Source organism: Neopsephotus bourkii, unplaced genomic scaffold (assembly GCF_033783945.1).
Source record: "Neopsephotus bourkii isolate Nb327-2 ecotype Australia unplaced genomic scaffold, CSIRO-AGI_Nbou_v1 NB_1615, whole genome shotgun sequence".
In the NCBI taxonomy this organism is placed as follows: domain Eukaryota; kingdom Metazoa; phylum Chordata; class Aves; order Psittaciformes; family Psittacidae; genus Neopsephotus; species Neopsephotus bourkii.
Window position 1 is genome coordinate 5065147 of NW_026902090.1, and position 5828 is coordinate 5070974.

Below are 5828 nucleotides of genomic sequence, written 5' to 3' on the forward strand. Positions count from 1 at the left end.
CCTCTGTTTCATCTTATCACGGTATCAGCCCTCTGGTCCTTGATGCTGAAACTGCACAGGTACAGTATTTGTAATGAAATAAGACTTCTTTGTCTCCTTGGCATGTCATGAAGTAGAAAGAAAAAGGGCACTGATGCATGTTTTTCCGACTTTGTGGCCATTCTTAATGCTGTAATAGAGCAGGAGCGGTGGGTGGAAGATGAAACTAGTTCACGCAAAGGGAGACCAAGTGTGTTAGCCTGATGCTGCCCTCCTCCAGCAGGAAAGATTATCCCAGATAAGTGACAGCAGGGTAATGTTCAACAAATTAGCTTGATTGATGAACCCTGAACTCTTGTCAGTATTAAAGCCTGCTAAGTTAAGCAGGCCCAGGCATTATTATGAGGACTTGCCCTCTGATGGCAATGCAATATAACCTAGTTTTTCTTACAGATGCCGCATAGGAGTGGCTCTGGGTCTTGTCCAAAGATCCTGACAGGCTTTTACCAATGGATTTTTACAGTGTACTTGTAATGCCTGGAGGTGAGTGGCTTTGGTGGTGCTAAGCTCATTGCACAAGCGCAGTCTTCGTTCTTTGCCTGCACCATGTCAAGGAGCATGGGGCAGCTCAGCCCACAGCCAATGTTTCCAGGCACTGGTGCAACAGTAGTAATCCAGGCAAGCCCTGGACAGTCATGACAGCACGGTGTCTAACAGTTCACATGCCTTTCTCATGTTCAGACACTTGTTTCCTCCCACTGCATGCCCTCAGCCTCTCACAAATTCAGGCTTAGAAAACCAGTGTGCTGTCAGCCCTCTGTCAAAGGGTGAGTAAGCATGGTGGCATTAAGGTTTACCAGCCAGCTCCTCCTCTCAGCAGCCAGGTGCTACTTGATCATTTCACTGGGGTTTTCTCAGAGGGAGATAAGAATATATAAGTTTTCTAGACTGCTGTGGTGGTGGAGTCAGCCTGCTGCGCATAAAGACCCCACTACACAGTAGGATTCATGGACTGCAGTTCATGGGTGGGTTGTCACAGAAGTGAGGAATCAGGGGTTGGAAAGGTGAGAAGCCCATCTTCTGTTCATCCAGCCTTTCTCATGAAGGCAGCCTCCTCTTTAGCACAAGCCTGTATCACAGTGGGGTGATGAAGTATGGGAAGTCAGTGCGATGCCACCAGCCAGAGGTGATGGGAGAACCTGGGGAGAAAGGTACTAGCTGCTGGGCTTATTGGGTGGGAGACTCAAAGGGACACTGCTGGGCAGCTGAAGCCTGGAATAAAGCTTTGCTTTAATGTGTTTTAATATGCTGAAGAATTGTTTTACAGGTAAAGTCTTGAAGTGACTTGGGAAGTGAGGCGTGGGAGCAAATCACACATTCCTCTGACTCTCTTAGCCATTTATTAATGGACATTTCTTTAAGGCACAGAGAAAAGCAGTTGCTAAAAAGTTAAAAACACACCTTAAATATTTGCTGATACGTATTTGAAAACCATCTGGAGTGAGTGGAGTAATTGGTGTCAGATGTGAACTCTCCTGGGATGTCAGCAAAGGGATGGGAAATGTCGGTGCTCTGCTTTTACGGCTTGTCTGTGGGCTCCCAGCGCTTCCGAGGTACAAGAACAAAGATCAGCCTTTTCTTTGAGCTCCAGCATCTGCTGGAAGGGGCCTTAGAGATACAGTTCCCATGAGGAAGAGAATATTTGTCCTGTCACAATGTCAAATTCCCTTCCCCTCCTATTCCCAATTTGGCATGGTGCTTGCATATCTCCTTCCTCAGGGTACTTGCTTGGTTTCAGTTACCCAAAGGGCAGATTGGGAGACAAGAAATCAAGATTTTTTATTCTTGCCTCTGCCAGAATATTCCTGTGACCTTGGGTGAACAGATTCCTGTGCAAGACTGAAGTGATCATTCACTTAATGCAGGCAGTCATTCCCTATTTGAGAGCAGTATGGGAAGTGTGTTTGGTTCACGTTCATAAGATTCAGCCCTGAGCTGAATTAGCTTAGGCTGGTTAGACGAATCTGAGGTTGAGGCTTGAGTTCAATCTGTTCAGTTCCTTTTGGAGATTATTCTGGGGAGGCTGTTCAAAGTGAATAGACTTCCCAGCAGATAGGCTACAACGTAAAATAGCTATGCTTATTCTGGAGGAGTAACACCAATTATATATATATACACACACATATATATACACACACACGCACATATATATACGCATGCATACATATATATATTATATATATATTAATTCTCCAGAAATGTGTAGACTTCAGTGCAAAAGCTATTTTTAGCACAGAAAAGGCTCAAAAAGAAAATATCCCTGGAGAGAGCTGTGCTTTGTTCATTGAATACTGCTGTGTGTCTTTGCTTCTCAACTGCTAGCTGGAAAGGAGCACCAAACAAAGGGCTTTTTGTCATGAAAATCACCCACCAACCTCTGCCAACTGTCAGTCAGAGAAACAATAAGTTTGAGAGCCAGATGTGCCACCCACCAAAAATGTGTATGTGAGGTTGGGTTAAAGGATGGAGGAAGAAATTTGCTCTCAGCATAGTCCACCACAACAGTGCAAAATCAGCTCTGGCAGTACCGCTCCTTCCTCCCATCAAGGGGGTTGATGGGACCATCTGCCTTTCTCTGGGATCAAGTTTTCATGGGCACAGTTCCCATCAGCACCACAAAACGGAAATCATTTGTTCCCAGACCTGATTGCAACACAAGTTGTAATTGAGTCCTTGTCTGTTACAGCCTCGATTGGGCCATAGGCTAATTTAGGATGAACCAAGAATATAGATGGGAACAAATATGACAGAGGAATGTCATAGGTTGAAACTAAATTTGGCCACAGCTCATAAATGAACAACTGAAATCGCAAATCCCCAGGCAGGCACAAAGGGTTTATGAGGCTGCTCTTGTTCACATGATGCAATCTAAAGGTTTAGTGCCACCAGGAGTAATGACTTTTCACCACTTCCTTTCTCCTTCCTGATGTCAGCTGGTACTTTTGGGGACTGAGGAGTCCCCAGTGACAGTGCACCCTATGTATATGTCAACACAGCTTTAGATATGGGAGCTGAAATGATGCCAAGTGCACTGGGTTGAGTTGAAGGTTCAGTTGAAGGGGACCATCCAAGAAGGCAGATGATTGCTTTAGGCGTACCCTGAAATCATAGGACTAGTACATTTGATACTGATGCTGCATCTATTTCAGCCAGACTTCAAGCTATTCAAAACTGTTTTCTGCTCAGCAAGCCCAAAATTACAGTACCATGTGCTGAGTTTGCCTCAATGGACAAGCAAAGGGAGTAACCACCTTTAGACACAGTGACAGCTACCACAGCAGAGCAGGTTTAACAGAGAATCAAGAGGGGCATCTCCAGTGGCTTTTCAGCATTTACCAAAGCAGTGGTAATTATGAAGTAGGAAAGGTGTTTCACAATAGAAGTAATTCACTTTTACCCTGAGGTAAACACGCATGCCATAAATAATGATGTAGTTATTAGGTAATCCTGGGGTATTTTTGTCTCTGGTGGCTGGTATACACTGAGCCCAGGATTCCTGCTATCCAGTAATTCCCAAATACTTTGTTTGGCATGTCAAATCACAGGCCTCCCTGCAAGGTGCTCAACCTGGTGCCCTGTTGTAGGTGGCAGAGGGATGTGGTACTAGTGTAACAACATTGATTAGGTGTGTGAGTTACTTCTGTTTTGGTTTTTAACCAGGAGAGTTGTAAAGCTCCTTGTGAGTATAATAAGAATTCCCTTCCTGCTCTGCAGACTGTGCCTCTCTGCTGGGTACAGGTGGGACTGCTTAATGCAAAGCATTACCTCCCTGTGTGCCCTGGGTACATTTTAGGATTCTTCTTATCCAAGACAGCATTCAGTTGTACTTTCATCATACATAACCAGGGAAGAGTTGCTCATATAATCCCTGTCTCAAGGGCTATGTTCAGAAGCCATGTACGTGGGCTGCAGCTCTAACTACATCATCTTTGGGTTTTGTTCCATTACCCATAGATATCAGGTATATCCAAGTCCTCTCCTACTTTGCAGAAAACATTGATCAAAACAGTTCTGTGGGGCTGAGCTGGCCATTGCCCAGAAATATTATATAAGAGCTGCCCAGCTACTGACAAGAACAGAGCATCTCCACCAAGCCCATAACCAGCTATGCTTACGTTTCCTCCCTCTCTGCCTCAAAAGAAGTCTCTCCATTTTTCCCCATGATGGAGCAATAATGCGCTGCTCTTTACAAAGCCAAAAACCCTGCTCGTGTTCGACTCTAGCACAAAAAGCTGCAAAGCAGGCTTTCAAAAGATAATAATGCTTTAGTGCAGCTCCATACGCGACAGAAATTGTTTGAGGGAAGCAAGATGCCAGAATTAGAAATTCAATGCCGGAAAACAGCATGCATTTTCTGTCACTGTGATGTTATTATGTAGAAAAGGCTGCTGCCAGGCCAGCTCTTCTGTATCTCGCTTTGCTAAATAGAGAGAATCTACCCAAATACGAGCCCTTCTCAGCTCAGTGATCTTCTTAGTAACTTCAACTGGCCCTAACAGACTTAGTCTGTTGTAGCCTACTTGTAAACAGGTGTCTCCTAAATAACCTTCTACCTGATTCCTGGTATGACACTAAATCACTCCTTCATTTGCCATATTGGTAACTCAAGTGATGATCTGGGGAGACTGGTAACTAAATGGGTGACAAGGAGAGATTTCCTGGCTCTCTTGGTGCTGCTGGCCAGATTGACTCTTTATTCATGGCAAAATCAGGGGCACAGCACTTCTTGTCCTCTAAAGGCACAAACTTGGATCCCTCTCACAAGCCCCCCCATCTGTGTCCCCATTATTCTGGTTTATAACACAAAAATGATCCACTACTTTTCAGACTTGAAGCACTCTTTTGGAGAGGATTTCATCTTGCTTACCCTTGCACTGAGCTCAGTAACTTCTGGGGGGTTTGGTTTGGTTTGGTTGGTTGGTTTGGTTGTTTTTAAAGCACATCCCTCAGAAATGTGTCCTTTGCTTCCCTTAGAAAACCCTGGCATGAAGAGTCAAACCCTACCATGGTTAATGCAGGCACAAGTGATGCAGGAGGGAAACAGAAACATCTGCAATTCAGCTGTCACCTTGTTTGTGCCTGTTGAAGCAGCTGCATCAAAGCTCATGTAACACTGGGGAGGGGGCAAAGCTTGCTGTCAGCATTTAGGTCTGAAAAACTGGAAATGCTGGGTCCTGTCACACGGATTCCAAATTGCACTAAAATCCTTTCAAATTAAGACCAAAAACCATCTATGAATGAAAAGGCTGAATTCTGAAACGTGTGATGGGTTATACCCAAGTGAGTAATGCCACGCCATTGCTTCCTGCCAGTACAGTGACTCTTCTGGACGGGGTGAGTCGGCCAGCGAGTGAAAGTTGAACTGTTACCTTGTCTCTCTGGAGAGAGGTTTGGCGAAAGCAGTCTTGTCCACATGCTGCAGTGAGGAAACTGTGGCCCTAGGGACAAGCTTGCCATTCCAGGTCACTCTCCCATGACTTGGCAGTTGGGAGATGCATTTCCACACTGCCAGGAACTGCCCCTGCCCTTTGCACTGACTGGCATCTGTGCTAGAAGCTTGGGGGAAGTGGCTACAGTCTCTGCTTGGCTGAGATACTTGCTATAGGACACTCCATATTCAACTGGTTCTTATGCTGGCGGACAAGGAACCCCATAGGTACAGGGCATCAGGCTCAAGCCTCTGAACTGAGTGATTACAGTATTTCTTTATGGTCTCAAAAGGCAGGAGTAAGTAGCTGTTGTGTTTCTCTTCTAAAGAGTATTAACTACTCATCTGAGAAACAAAGGTA

At 45.1% G+C, this 5828-nt stretch overlaps 1 long non-coding RNA gene across 1 annotated transcript; it reads left to right on the forward strand.

Annotated features, from left to right (window-relative positions):
• Window positions 1-447: 447 nt before the first annotated feature.
• LOC133222585 (uncharacterized) lies at window positions 448-5389 on the forward strand. Its single transcript, XR_009728317.1, has 2 exons — window positions 448-522; window positions 5014-5389. It is a non-coding gene; the product is annotated as an uncharacterized LOC133222585 (long non-coding RNA).
• Window positions 5390-5828: the final 439 nt, after the last annotated feature.